Source organism: Cricetulus griseus, chromosome 2, assembly GCF_003668045.3.
Source record: "Cricetulus griseus strain 17A/GY chromosome 2, alternate assembly CriGri-PICRH-1.0, whole genome shotgun sequence".
Taxonomy (NCBI): Eukaryota; Metazoa; Chordata; class Mammalia; order Rodentia; family Cricetidae; genus Cricetulus; species Cricetulus griseus.
The window spans coordinates 159,155,105-159,171,076 of NC_048595.1; the positions used below are offsets into that span (position 1 = coordinate 159,155,105).

Consider the following 15,972-nt stretch of genomic DNA (forward strand, 5'->3'; position numbering starts at 1 on the left):
GAATCAGTCTACCACAAGATCCAGCAATTCCACCCTTAGGCATATACCCAAAAGAAGAACATTCATACAACAAGCACATCTGTTCAACCATGTTCATAGCCGCATGTAATAGCCAGAAACTGGAAGCAGCCTAGATGCCCCTTAACCGAAGAATGGATAGAGAAAATGTGGTACATTTACACAATGAGGTACTACTCAGTGGGAAAAAAAAAACAATGGAATCTTGAAATTTGCAGGAAAATGGATGGAACTAGAAGAAACCATTCTGAGTGAGGTAATCCAATCACAAAAAGACAAACATGGCATGTACTCACTCATATGTGGATTTTAGACATAGAGTAAAGGATTACCAGCCTACAATCCACACTGCCAAAGAAGCTAATAAACAAGGAGGTCCCTAAGAGAGACATAAATGGTCCCCTGGAGAAGGGGAAAGGGTCAATCCCCTGAGCAAATTGAGAGCACGGGAAGAGGGGGGAGGGAGTTAGGAGAAGGAGAAGGAGAGAAGAGGAGGGATGCAGAGAACATGAGGGAGCAGAAAGCTTGAGTCAGGGGAAGAGTAGATAATAACAAGAATGGAGATACCATAATAGAGGGAGACATTTTTGGTTTACAGAGAAATCAGGCACTAGGGAAATGTCTGGAGATCTACAAAGATGACACCAGCTAACAATCTAAGCAACTGAGGGGAGGCTACCTTAGATAATGAGATTGATGACTAACTTACATGTCATTCTATAGCCTTCATCCAGCAGCTGGTGGAAGTAGAAGCAGACACCCACAACTAATCACCGAACTGAACTGGAACCCAGATACAGAGAAGGATGAGTAAAGAGCAAAGGGGTCCAGACCAGGCTGGTGAAACCCACAGAAACAGCTAACCTGAACAACAGGGAACTCTTGCTCCCTGGACTGATAGCTGGAATACCAGCATGGGACTGATCCAGACCCCAGGAACATGGGTTTCTGTGAGGAAACCTCGGAAATCTACAGGACCTCCTGTAGTAATTCAGTACTTATCCCTAGCATAGGAGTAGACTTTGGGAGCACATTCCATATAGAGGAATACTCCCTGAGCCAAGACACACAGGGGTGGATCTAGGCCCTATCCCAAAGGATACAGTAGACTCTGATGACACCCTATAGAAAGCCTCACCATCCAAGGGGAGTAGAAAGGATATGTGATAGATAGGGCTTTAGTTGTGGGGCAGGTGGTAGGGGAGGACAGGAGGGAGAAGGGAACTGGGATTGTCATGTAAAACAATCCTGTTTCTAATTCAAATATTAAAAAAAGTTGAAAAAAGAAAGAGGACAGCCTTCGGAAGTCTAGATTACAGTGTCTCTGCTTGTTAGTTTAGTCAATACCAACTAGAGACACCCAGAAAAACAAGACTGTATAAAAGGACTACCTCCATCAGATTGCTTGTGGGCATGTCTGGGATATTTTCATGTTGATGATTTCTGTTGGAGGGTCCATCCCATTATAGGTGGTAGCACTTCTGGGCAGGTAGTCCTGCTTTGAATAAAGAAAGGAAACTGAGCTGGACAGTGGTGGCACACACCTTTAATCCCAACACTCAGGAAGCAGTGGCAGTCCATCTCTGAGTTTGAGAGCAGCCTGGTCTACAAAGTGAGACAAAGAGGTGGTGGGGGACAAACTGAGCAATCCAAGGGAAGCGAGCCAATAAGTAGCTTTCACCCATGGCTTCTGCTTCAGTTCTTGCCTCCAGGTTCCTGCCTTGAGTTCCTGCCCTGCCTTCCCTCAGTGATCGGCTATACTGTGGAGGTATAAGCCAAATAAACACTTTCCTCCCCAGGATGCTCTTGGTCAGTGGTTTCTATCACTGAAACTAAGCTAGGACAGTGTCCAAATAAATATTTTCCTAGCATTATCCAAGACGGCATCTGCTCGTATCTCCTGAAACACTGAAAGGAAAACAGAGAAAGGAACTGGGACAGATTTGAGGTTAAGAGATAAAAGGAAGTGAGTCTGATAGTTTTGTTAGAGAACTAATATTTATTTTTCTGAAACTCCAGTACAGACTAAGTATCTTCTCTGGCTCCTTGTATATTTGATTGCAATTTCATTCCAACATTGCCGCTTTTGGCTGTGTTTTCATCGTCGCCATTGTTTGACACTACGCCTCACTCATCCTTTAGCCTAAGAGGTCTACAACTTGCAATTCTCAGTCCCAACCTCCCGAGCACTGGAATTAAAGGCTTGGTGCTACCACACCCAGCTAAAAACATTTGTGTTTATTCCTTCTCAGTGGATATAGCGGGGAAAAATAAGTTTCAAATGCTTCATGGGGAGTGGTTTGCCAATTTAAACTGTAGTATTGAAAGGATTGCATATTGAAACAATGCCTTTGTTTTCTGCTTGCCTCTGTCAGTAATTTGGAGGCATTTTAGAAAGAGTGCAGGGCTAAGTCCCACTCCTACACTGCTTTCTGTATAACATCTTTTCTTTATATGCTTAGCACAATGGCAGAAATCCCACTGATGTTGATTAACCCATGGTGTTGAAATATTGCCCTCACCTAGTTAGCATTTACTGATATAAACTTTTCTGCATTGAAGAATAGGATGGAAAACAGTAGAGGTTGGCCCTTGACTCGTGGAATTTATGTTTAAATAGAAAGTAGAAAAACAAATTTAACAAAAAATAAGCTAAGCAAGTATTTTTACTGTGAATCTTTCTTTGGAATAAACAGAATTGGTGATGTGATTTAAAAAAATGAGGCTGTGTAGGTGGGAAGAGGTTACAGAAGGCCAGGAGGTAGGAAGGCCCCTCTCAAAGTCTATACAAGCTGAGCCCTTTGTGAAAAGAAGAAACCAGGTCACAGCAAATGAAAATGAGTTTGAAGTGTTTATAAAAAGGCAAGGTGTGTCTTTACCCTTCAGTAAGGAGGGAACAGTAGGGCATGGAACTGGAAGCTGGGCCAGATCACAGGAAGCCACAGAGGCCATGACAAGTTTGGGAGCAATTTATGCAAAGGACTGCTGTAAGAACTTTGCTTAAACTGAGAGATATCTCAGCTAGGTGGCAAGCTATCACCAATCAGAAATAGAAATACCAATTCTGTAGCTGAGCAGAGAGGAATAATTTTTGATAATGGATGTCAGCAATACTGAGAAAGCCTAATTGGGGCAGTGCAGAGCACAGATAGTGGATGCTGTGTGGTGCCATAGCCCAGCAAGGAGACAATGGGTCCCCCTGGGAAAAGGGCAGAAATACATTGTCAATTCACACAACTGGCAGGAAGATCTGGGCCAGTAGCAATTGCTGCACCAAGAAATAGAAACTTCCCATTAGAGGGCATTTGTGATTCCCTGACGGATGCCATTGTCTGGCTTCCTTTTTCATCCCTAGCCCACATCTCCTACACCCAGTGGGGGTAGAAGGCAGTTGAAAAATAAAAATGCTGGTACAGAAAGCAGGGGAAATAAATATTTTACTGTTCTGAAAGTCTCTGAAGAAATTTGACAATTTCTGCAGTGCTTTTGGTTTGAAAAGGATGTATGGAGGTCTATAAACCAGAAAGGAGTCAAAGGTCAGTATGGTGCTTGTAGTGGTTTGATTAGGTATTGACCCCATAGACTCATGTGTGTGAATGCTTGGCCTATGGGGCTTGGCACTATTAGGAGGTGTGGTCTTGATGGAGTAGGTGTGGCCTTGTTGGAGGAAGTGTGTCACTGAGGAGGCAGACTTTTAGGTCTCCTATGCTCAAGCTATGCCCAGTGTGTCAGTTTCCTTCTTCTCCCTGTGGATCAAGGTGTAGAGCTCGCAGCTCCTTCTCCAGCACCGTGTCTGCCTTCATGCGGTCATGTCCCACCATGATGATAATGAACTAAACCTCTGAAACTGTAAGACACCCCAATTAAATGGTTTCCTTTATAATAGTTGCAATGGTCAGGGTGTCTCTTCACAGCAATAGAACACAGACTAAAACAGTGGTACACTAGTGTATCATAGTGGGAAAAAAAGGCTGTTGTTGTTTATTGCTGTTTTTCTTTTTTCCTATCAAAGGACCTGGGTTTTTGTTGTTGTTGTTGTTGTTTTTTTATCAAAGTAGTCAACGTGACAAAGATTCATATTTCATCAACCCCTTTTCCCCTTTATGCTGAGGAGCCAATTTCAGCAGATTTCCATGCTGAGCTCTCACCCATGGGATGACACATGACCGTCACCCACATCAAGGATAAAAGCTGGAACCTGTCTTGGCTCCTGTGTGCTTGCTGCCCAGTTTGTGTTCTGCTACACCCTTATTGTAAAAGGGATTGCCTTGCCAAGCCACTGTTTCTTTCTCCTGTGTTCCTTTATGCAGCACAGATTTCAATATTGTTTTTAGCACTTTGGGGGGCATCTCAAACCCATCAGGGAGAGTACTCAAAACCCTTCCCATGGGAGAACCACATCCCTGATCCGTGTTGCTGTGGTTCCCTGGGTCTCAGGTGAACTACATTCTTTTGGATGGGTAATGACTCCAGGATAGAAAGTTTATTGGAAATGTGGGTTAAAGAATCCAGCCAAGTACCACAGCAACCAGGAAAACTGCAGAGAGAAAGGTAAAGTTCCTTGGCAGTCTGGTTTTCTGGAGGTTGTTTGAGAGTGAGTGAGTGAATGAAGGGTTGTACCTCTAAAGTCTCTCAACTTAGATGTAAGAAATCTCAGGGATGGAGAACTGGGTGTTAGGACCAAAATTGGAAAGAACCAGGCCAAAAAAGGTCCAATAAATAAATAAAAATAGATTCCCCCAGACAGTAAATTTGGCTTTGGCTGCGCCAAGGCTCTGCCACCCCATTCAATACACCCCTCCCTGCCTGAACTAAAGAGAGATGAACAATGTGAAAGACACCCCCAAAGCCCAGTTTAATTCCCTGTCTCCCCACCCCTCTCTGTGGGCATGGATTCTCTCTTCCTCCTTCTCAACCATGGTTTCCTCAGAGAACCTGGGAGAGCTTGGATCCTTCTGGGACAGAAGGAAAATGGTGTGCTTAGATCTGACACTACCTTAGACCATGTGTCCCCAAGCAGCTGCTTTTCTGAGGAAAATTGCTACACACGGCTACTGTGGTTTTTTAATCAGCATTAGCTATTTTAAGGAGCTGGTTTCTCATAGACTTGGATTCCAGTGGACAGGGAGGTTACAGATCTATCTGCTCACAACCTACACCAAGCTTGAACAAGGCAAAATGGCATTAACGTCAGTCTGTCTCAGTGTCTCTGTGTGACAGAGCAACAGCGCCATCTACCGGCAGTGGTCACACCTCATCATTCCTGCTTCCTTCATGGGTTCCTTTCCTAGGGACACCTTTTGTCTATAAACTGAAGGGAACTCAAAGATCCACTTGGGGTCCACTGTTACAGTTTCTGTGGTAAGATATATAGACTCACCTTTCTTGAACAGAGACCTGGAATTCCTTCATGTTTCTTTGCTGTTCTACTTTGGACCTATATGCCTAGGCCACATACACTGTCTCCTAAATCTTTGCTAACCTCAGATGTCTTTTTAAAAGATATGTTTTATGTATACGTGTGTGTGTGTGTGTGTGTGTGTGTGTGTGTGTGTGTGTGTGTGTGTGTGTGTGTGTGTGTGTGTGTGATGCATGCAGAATCTCACAAAGGTCAGAAGTTCCCTGGAGTTATAGACAGTTGTGAGCCACCATATGAGGGTTGTAAGCCACACTGGATTCCTCTTCAAGAGCAGTAAGTTTTCTAGACCACACTGAGCCATTTCAAATGCCCCATGGGTATATTTTTAAAGGAAAGAGGGTGGCTTCACATTTAATCTGCATGAATCCCACAAGGGCATGGGCGCTAATGAAGATGGCTCATTTTATCAAGGGGATGAGCTCACCACAAGCATAAGGCAAAGATAATTTCAGCTCTGTGGGCAGGATGGTGGAGATGTAGGTTGTGCTGAGTCTTAATGCCTGTTCTTTTTTGCCCAGTGTCTCCAAGTCTGTTTTCAATGAATTCTGTTCTCTCTTCCCAAGACTTCTCTGTTCCATGCTTGTTGTCTGCTTCTGTTCCTGCCCTACCAGATCCTGGTCTACTTGCTTTTGTTTCTGCTTTCCAGTTACAATGATATAAACAGGCTAAGGAGAACAAGCTGGTGCCATCCCTTGTTGTTTTCTGTGTTCCATTCTAGATTACAGATACTAAAATATAACAACTTGAAGACTGCTGACAGCCTATAGTGGTCTGAAGAAGAACAGCCCTATAGGCTCATAAATTTGAGTGGTTGGGCTGGAGAGATGGCTCAGAGGTTAAGAGCACTGACTGCTCTTCCAGAGGTCCTGGGTTCAATTCCAAGCCACCACATGGTGGCTCACAACCATCCGTTATGAGATCTGGTGCCCTCTACTGGTGTGCAGATATACATGGAAGCAGAATGTTGTATACATAACAAATAAATAAAATCAAAAAAAAATGAGTGGTTGATCATCAGGAAGTGGCACTACTAGGAAGTGTGGCCTTGTTGGAAGAAGTGTGTCGTTGAGGGTGAGCTTTGGGGTTTCAAATGCTCAAGCCAGGTCCAGTGTCTTTCTTCTTCCTGCTGCCTGCCGATCCAGATCTAGAACTCTCAGCTCCTTCTTTAGCACCTGCGTGTCGGTCGGATGCTTCCCACCATGCTGATAATTGACTAATCTGTGAACCTGTAAGCAAGCCCAAATCTTATGTTTTCCTTTATATGAGTTAGTTGCAAGGCTCATGGTGTCTCTTCACAGTCACAAAACATTGACTAAGACACAGTCCATGGAGAGAATAGAGAAGGCTTTCTGCCACCCAATCAAAAAAAAAAGGCATCTTGCAATAATAACCTCAGCATCATGGTTTAATAGGCCTTAAGCCGAATTATGCTGGATGTTGCAAACATCAATTTGAAGATTCACTGTATGCATTGGGGGACCCCCTGGAAGTCAGAGCCATCAGATCTCCTGGACCCAGAGCTACAGTTACAGCAGTTGTAAACAGCCTGATGAGAGTGAGTACTATGAACTGAAGTCAGGGTCCCTCAGAAGAGTGGCTTGAGTACCCAACCATTTCTCTAGCCACCTGTCTTGGCTGGGGTTTCTATTGCTTTCCATGACCCAAGCAACTTGGGTAGGAAAGGGTTTTCAGCTTTCACTTCCACAGCACTGTTCATCATCAAAGAAGTCAGGACAGGAACTCAAACAGAGCAGGAGTCTAGAGGCAGGAGCTGATGTAGAAGACATAGAGGGGTGTTGTTTACTGGCTTGCTCCACATGGATTTCTTAGCCTTTCTTATAGAACCCAGGATCATCAACCCAGGGATGGCAACATCCACAAGAGGCTGGGTCCTCCCCCACCCCCATCAATCACTAAGGAAATGCTCTACAGCCCAATCTTCCAGATACATTTTCTTTTTTATTATTATTAATATTTTTCCTTTATTTTACATACTGGCCACAGTTTCCCCTTACTCCTCTCCTCCCATCCCTTCCCCTCAGTCCCACCCAGCCTCCCCATCCACTCTTTTTCTCCATTCAGAAAGGGGCAGACCTCGGATGGGCTTGAACATAGCATGGCACATCAAGTTCAGGTAGAACCAAGCTCCTGTCCCTGCATCAAGGCTGGGTGAGGTAATTTAGCATGGGGAACAGGTTCTCCAAAGCCAGCTAAGCTCCAGGACAGGTCCTAATCTCACTGCTAGGAGCCTTTACAAACAGATCAAGCTACACAACTGTCACACTTAGGCAGAAGGCCTAGGTTGGTCTTATGCAGGCTGGCTAACTGTTGGTCCAGAGTCCTCATGAGCTCAGGTCAGCTCTCTTTATGGGTTCCCCGGATACATTTTCTTCAACTTTAAATTGTGTCAAGTTGTCATAAAATTACACATCATATCCCATAAATTAAAAAACAAAATTTGATTCGAAAAATGTATTTATTCATTTTTTATGTGTGTTTTGTCTGCATGTAAATTGGTGTATTATGAATGCCTGGTTCCCACAGAAGCCAGAATATCGGGTTGCATCACTGGTATTCCAGTTCCAGGTAGCTGTGACCTATCATGTGAGTGCTGGGAACCAAACTTGAATCCTATTGAAGAGCAGCCAGTGCTTTTAACTCGAGTCATCTCTTATGTGAAATACTAAATGTATAGAAACCCTGGCAACTGTACATGTTGAGTTAAATCACTCTCCTTCCTTCTACGAAGTCACCGCCTTTCCTTCCCTTGATATTCATGAAAAGCCAAAGTATAATGAACTTCCTCAGTTCAGTATATTGTTAAAAACAACAATTTACCAGCATCATGGCATGTGCCTTTAATCTCACCATTCAGAAGACTAAGGCAGGCAGATCTGTGAGTTTGGGGCCATCTTGGTTTATATAAGGAGTTCCAGGTTAGCTATGGATTAGTGAGGACCTGTCAAAAAACTAAAAAGTACAGTAACTTTATTAAGAAAACAAAGAAAGAGGATATGAGAGGAAGGGAGGGGAAGGGAAGACAGGGGAGGGGATGGAAAGGGAAATCTAAAAAACAGCAGAGCCACAAATGCTATATCCCTAATTCCAGCACTCGGGAGACTAAAAAGAAAGATCATGAGTTAATGCCAGCCTGGACCCTGTCCTAAAACAGAAGGAATGAGAACAGCAACATTCTAGAGGAGGGGAAGAAGATTCCAGTCATTGCCACCCTATGGAAGGCCTCACCATCCAGGGGGAGCAGAAAGGATATGTGATAGGTAGGGTTTTAGTTGGGGGGGTAGGGGAGGATGTGAGGGAGAAGGGAACTTGGATTGTCATGTAAAACAATCTTGTTTCTATTTCAAATAAAAAAATCTGAAAGAAAAATAAAAGATTCCAGTCATCGCTTCTACTATAATGTTGTTTCATGTGCCAATTTATTGACAGGATGGCTTCTATGTTCAGCCCTGCTCCGGCTCTAAAGCAGTAGAGACAACAAATGCATGCAATACCAGTTAGCACAGGCGTTCTATGAACTGCATGGTGGAAGAGCCTCACCCCCACCCCCACCCCTGGGTAGTCAGGCTTGTGAAAACACTCTATATTTTGTAAAAGATCAAATGACTGTGAAATTTGAGATGAGTGCTAAAATTAGAATGGCAAACTAAACAAGAATCTGGAATTGTCATCCTACTAATCCCCACTGCTTTCTGTCAGTCAAATTGCAGAAGACACCACAGATTAATGACATCCAGTTTAGAGGACATCTAATGATGGGTGTACTATAATACTCTTCACACCAAGCTCAGCAGTGAGACTCCACAAAAGAGTCAACACACAGGACAGAAGAGTCAAGTATGTAATAGTGAACTATTTCTCCATTCAGCAGATTCTTAGCTAGTTTGTCCCTATTCCCTTGTGCTATCTATGTCTTATGGGACTGAAGGCAAATACCCTTTGTAAAGGAGGAAAAAGAACAGAAGAGATGGTGTCAAACTTGATCTTATACAATTTTTAATGTGCATACCTCCTTCCAAATAGTAGTTCAATTGGACACACCAAGGGAACATACCTGGTAAAACAGAAAAGTTGTCCCTTAACAACTATAGTGAAACTGGCCTGGTGGTATAAACCTGTAATCCCAGCTACTTGGGAGGCTGAGAAAAGACCACAAGGTTCAGGCCTGCCTGAGCTACATAGTAAATTCAAGTACAACCTGAGGGGGGAAAACACATACATATATACATACATACTAAAAGTATATAAAGCTCATGCATAGCATGTGTGAGGTTCCCCCTAGACAACTAAAATTGGGGAGTGAGGGAGAGATGGAGGGAGAAAAGGAGGAAGGAGTGGAGAGAGGGCAGTAGCCAACTCACCTACTAGTCTAAGGCAAACTCTCACTTTGTGTGCATAACCTGAATACAAATACCAAATGCTGGCTGATTTGGAAGCAGCCCCTTGCTTCTGCTTGTTGGGTTTTCTTGTCTGTTGGTGTTAGACGTGTGCTGGGATGGGATTGAAGAACTTACTTCCCCTGTCTAGCTCTTTATGTCCTCCACTTGCATGCTAACATTGAGTTCCCCAAGGCCCTACATTTCTGAAGCAAGACATGAAAGAACCAAAGAGGGGTGAAAGGGAATAAGGGGAGAGATGGCTGAAGTTTACAGAGGGAAAATTATAATCAGGAGTGAGGTAGGAACATTAAGGTTAAAAACTCTTATTAATTGGATCAAACTGTGGCTTTCGCTAGTTTCTCTTGCAGACTGAGAAAGTGGTGGACTCAAAGATTGGTCAATAGCTAGCTTATTGGCCCTGCCTGATTCCAGCAGTCATCATATTTAACCCCAGAACTTTTCTTTTCTTGTTGTTAATTTTTTTTATTTGAATTAGAAACAAGATTGTTTTACATGACAATCCCAGTTCCCTTCTCCCTCCCTCCCGTCCTCCCCTACCACTCCCCACAACTAAAACCCTACCTATAACATATCCTTTCTGCTCCCCCTGGATGGTGAGGCCTTCCATGGGGTGTCATCAGAGTCTATCATATCTTTGGGATAGGGCCTAGGCCCATCCCCGTGTGTCTTGGCTCACAGAGTATTCCTCTATGTGGAATGGACTCCCAAAGTCCCCACCTCTACTAGGGATAAGTACTGAACTACTACAGGAGGTCCTGTAGATTTCCTAGATTTCTGAGGTTTCCTCACTGAAACCCATGTTCCTGGGGTCTGGATCAGCCCCATGTTGGTATCCCAGCTATCAGTCTGGGGAGCAAGAACCCAGAATTTTCTTAACTAGCACTCACTTTGCACACCAAGTGGCTCCCTGCTCCTGATTTTCACAACTGGGTCTTCTGGTGATGCTATTGCTTGGTTTCCTCAGGTATCATAATTAGGTAGAGGTAAATGAAGAGAAATGCCTCTGGACTCCACAAAAGCCCTTCCAGCTAATATCATTCATCTCAACTATCTTTAGCTCAATTTAGAAATAAAAAGACACCAGTTAGGGGAAAGTTTGCCTTAAAGTGCTGCATTTAGACAGTGTAAATATTGCAGTGATCACTTAAGGAAACAGTGTTTCACAGGAATGCATTTATTACTTTATCACATAGGACACAGTGGAACTTGCATCTTCTCTAGAAGGCTAGGCTTCTGCAGGCACACGTGGCTGCCATTAGAAGGAGCAGAATCATCTAGACGCCAACAACCAGGCACTATCAAGATTCTTTTCTAGAGCCTAAAGAAATGGCTCGATGGTTAAAAGCCCTTGCTGCTTTTGTGGAAGACCTGTGTTTGGTGCTAGCACACAAATCAGGCAGCTCATAGCTATTTGTAGCTCCAGTTCCAGGAGATCAAATGCATTCTGGCCTCCAAGGGCACCTGCACATAAACCCAAGCAGGTCCTTAGACATACACATAAGTAAAGGTGGAAGCTTTGGCTTCCATCTTCTATCTTTCTTCTCACCTCTCTTTCTTTTTTATGAGGTGCCATAGTCCAGTTTGGTTGTTCTGCCTCAGCCCTCTGAAGTTACAGTTGTGTATCAGTGTACCCAGTTGCCTTTCTGAATTTAAGATGAATAGATATGGATGAGATGAGAGTTAAATTAGAGGGGAAAATGGAATAGAATAAAGAGAATGAAAGTAAAATCCCTTTATAATATTTTAAATTCAGTAGTGCAACTTTCTAGAATGTGAAAATTCTACCTTCTTAATGAACATAAGCGCATCTCATAAGAGCACAAAGCTATGCCTCCTTTTGATCTTTCAAAGCTATTTTAGCACTCTCTCGTGGAAGTGGAAAGTGAACTCAGGCATGGGGTGGTGGGGGTGCTTCATAGGGCAGAAAAAGGAACTTTTGGGAAGAAAGTTTTATCTGAGATTTGTTCTTCATATCTTCAAGGCAAATCATGCCAACAGGTATGCTCACCACTGTGCTGGCTTTCTTGTCAAGCAGGTGTTCTTACTGGTATGCTGGTTTGGGAGTTTGCCCCTGTTTGACATTCATTTTGTTAGGTCATTAACCCTTTAGTTAGGACTGGGGGCACTGAGCAGGTAATCCTAGCAAATCTACCATACTCTGCACACCTCTAGCCCTGATACTGGGGAGGCAGAGGCAGGTGGATGTCTATTCATTTGAGGCCAGCCTGGTCTACACAAAAAAATTTTAGGACAGCCAGTCAGAACTGAGGGGGGGAGGGGACATCCAAACTGCAGTGTAGCCGGCTTCTCTCTTGGTACTAGTAAAGCCTTCAGTCACATCCTTGGTACAGGCTGGAGATATAGCTCAGTGGTTAAAAGTGCTTTCTGCTTTTGCAGAGGACCTGAGTTTCCATACCCACATCATCTCCAGCTCTGAAGGATCCCATTCCTCTCCTGGCCTCATTAGGGACTGCACTCATGTGCACAAACCCACACATGCATATATATATATATATATATGAATTGTGCTCTGCTCATTGCGAGTTGCATCAGTAATCCCAGCACTCAGGAAAACCTAGACAGGAGGGGTCATCAGTTTGAGGAATGCTGAGCTACAGAGTTCCAGATAAACCTTAGGTTACTTAAATAGGAGAGACCCTGTCTCAAAAAACAAAACAAACAAACAAAAAATCTGCCAAGTAAAACTAAAGTTGAGAGGCTACTCTGTGTGAGCTGGTGAAAGAGAGAATAAGAGAATTAGGGTAAGAAAAGAGAGGCCTAGGGACTGACTAGGTGGCACTCACCACAAGGCCTAATAATGTCGTGAGTGTGAATCCCTAAGATTCACATGATGTAGAGAACCAACTCATGAATGCTCTCTGACCTCTGCTCATGTACACAGGCGCATACACACACATGCATACACACACACACACACACACACACACACACAGAGAGAGAGAGAGAGAGAGAGAGAGAGAGAGAGAGAGAGAGAGAGATTAATAAATAATTGTAACAAATTAAGAAGAAAGCAATGGACTTCCATGTGGGCATACAGCTCTGTGAGAAAAGGACCCACTGTATAAGTCTAAATATACAAGCCCATTTTCTGAAACACAAGTCAAAAGCCAGATGTGGTGGCACACATCTAGAATCCCAGCACACCTAGGAGAGATGAGAGACAGGGGCAGGAGAACCAAAGCCCACAGGCCATAGGCTGGAGTACATTGAGCAGCAGGCACAGAAACAACAGCAGATACCAATCCCAACAACATGGAAGGTGGGAAATATTCCTCAAAGTTCTCCTCCAACTACCAAATGTGTGCTGTGGCATGCTTATTCTCTCCCCACCACATACATGTGGGAAGCTCTCTCTCTCTCTCTCTCTCTCTCTCTCTCTCTCTCTCTCTCTCTCTCTCTCTCCCTTCCTCTCCTCTCCTCTCCTCTCCCCCACTAAACACTTAAAATACTTTTCAAAAAAGGAAAAACTATAGACTTTATCCCAAGATGAGAAATATAGGAAAGCATTGAGAAATATGCGAAGAATATTGGTGAGAAAAATAAGAAAAATGTGCTGGAAATGTCCCTACGGTGATAGAATGCTTGCCTTTCACGCTTCTGGCCCTGAGTTCCATCCCCGGCACTACATGAAACTCCTAAGAGTTGACACCAGTACTGACAAGAGTTGACATCAGTACTCTTCTGAAGTTCTGGCAGAACTTGATGAAAACTTGTTTACAGATTCACCATTTTAGTGGATTTAACCACTCATGTAAATCAGTTAAATATAAATCTTCAAGGCGAAAATCTAGTTAGCAATACAGTATTTCAAATCATAGCAGCATTGCAAAACTAACGGGAAATGATGCAAGCTCAAGGCAAACAATGTTTCCCATGCTGACACATCTGCTAAACACAGTCCCTCAGCAACAATAACTACATATACCTCACTTTTTAAACCATTTTTATATGTGTCGGTATTTTGCCTGCCACCTATGGACAAAAGAGAAATGTCTTTGAAACAGGGTCTTGCTGTTCCCTAGCTGGTCCAGAACTCTCTATGTAAACCAGGCTGGCCTCAAACTCATAGAGACCTGCCTGCCTCTGCCTCCTGAATGCTGATATGAGCCACTATGCTCAGCTGTCTTGCCAATTTTCAAATGTCCTTCTCACCACAATAGTGTCTTATTCCTGTCGTTGCTTTATGGCAGCACCTACACTTGAGAGCAGTACACTCAGGAAGCAAGCACACTCTGTTCAAGAATTGAGGGTGAAATCAGAATCAAAATACTGAATGAGCACTGGATAACTCACTGAGAATCACAGTGACTTCATTCAAACCAGATGCTGATGAATGTACAGGTTTCAAAACTGTAGTAACAAAGATCACACTAGTTTTCTGCCTCAGTGCTGAGCTCCTGGTCTGACTCAGTCTTGGTGAGAGAGTTAGGCCTGCAGTGGCTGGGGCTGCCTCAGCCCCAGGCCAGACCCTGGACACGCAGAAGCACAGATCTGACCAGTCATCTTCTTGCCATCCACTGAGAGGAACCATTTTTCATGCAGTTTCCAAAGTCATAACTTTGAGGATCCTTGATGCTTCTCCTCCACCCTCTAATTGGCATCTGCTATGCACCATAAGCCATATTGGAAACTCCAGAAGAGAAAGTGCCTTCTCAAAGCCAGCAGGGACATGCTGAGAACTCCTGTAAACCACCAAAGCACTGACAGTGATGAAAAGGGCAAAGCTAAGTACATGAAACCAACTGTCTTCCTTCAGCCCCTTCTTGTCAAAGCCTCATGTAGAAAACCTTTCTCCAAATGTTCTGTGCGGTATGAGTGGGAAGAAGCCTGTGGAGAAGAGCCGGAATGTGAAAGCCAAAAAGCATGTACCTGTGCAACAGTACACCAGACTGAAGAAGGACTGCCTGGCAGCTGGGCTATTGTCAAGCCTGGAAACACGAAGGAGAAGATTGCAGCCCACCAGTGTAGCAACAGGATAGGTTCTAAGAAAATTAAAAGCTCCTGGGATACCTATGGGAGAGCCACTAAAAGAAGGAAAACTTCAGGGGACCTTAAGAAAGCCAAGGTACATTTAGAAAGGCTGAGAGAAACCAACAGCCAGTGCTACCAGCCTGAGCCATTTGCATATGGCATCGAGCACTGTTCTGTACACTATTTGAGTGACAGTGTCTATACTGGGCAGCCTCTGACAGTAGTACAGATGGTTGCCTTCCTTGAGCAGAGAGCCAGTGCTCTGCTAGCTAGCTATGAGAAAAACTGCACAAATCTCCTGCTATTGTGAAGATTTCTAGCCAGTCCCAAGGTGTGTCACCTGCACCTGAGCTCTTCTCCGGGAACTTGTGAAAAAACCACAGAAAGAGAAGAGGTTGGCAGATTACAGGGTGAGCCAGTCCATGTCCTTGAAGTAGTAGCCAGGTTAGAGTCTAAGTGGCTGAAGCACCAGGGCCAGAGGGAACCTGGGAGCTTGTGACTCTGCCACAAGCTTCCATCACAATATAGTCAGGGCGCTGGCACTAATGATGCTCAGGCCAACACAGCACAGATGCGCCTGACACCCAGGTACATCCCATGCTGTCGGTGTCAGTGGGTGAAGGACCGAGCACAGCTGTTCATTGTTCTGCTGGTGACCAGACCTAGGATGGTACATCTCAGAGCGGGCCCTCATTGCCAGCAGGTTTGAGCTCCCATAATTAGCAAACAGCTGTGAAAAACTGCAACAGGAATGTCATAAAAATGACAAATGAACTTGAATTGCCCTTTTCCTCTCACATCTGTCTCCAAGCCAGTGAATAGCCCACAGGTGCTTTCCATTGTATGAGTAAAGAGGTTGGACCACTCGGCAGCTTCTCGGTGGGTTCAAGCCCTATGCTATAGAGAAGCCCCTTGCAAGCAGGGCAAGAAAGAATATGTGTGCTGGTGTGCTGCCATGAGGCTCAGATGGGCCCTCCTGGTTGCAAGCTTTCATGACAGTCACTGGTTACCTGTCACAGCTTTAATCAGGCAATCCATCAGAAATCAAGAGGGGGTGCAAGGGAAGAGGGTTACTGAAGTCCATGTGAGAGGCAGCAGGCCTGTGAAACAACGAGGTGTGCAACC

At 44.2% G+C, this 15,972-nt stretch overlaps 1 pseudogene; it reads left to right on the forward strand.

The window, feature by feature from the left end:
• Positions 1-14,327: 14,327 nt before the first annotated feature.
• Positions 14,328-15,570, forward strand: LOC100763906 (annotated as a pseudogene).
• The last annotated feature ends 402 nt before the right edge of the window (positions 15,571-15,972 follow it).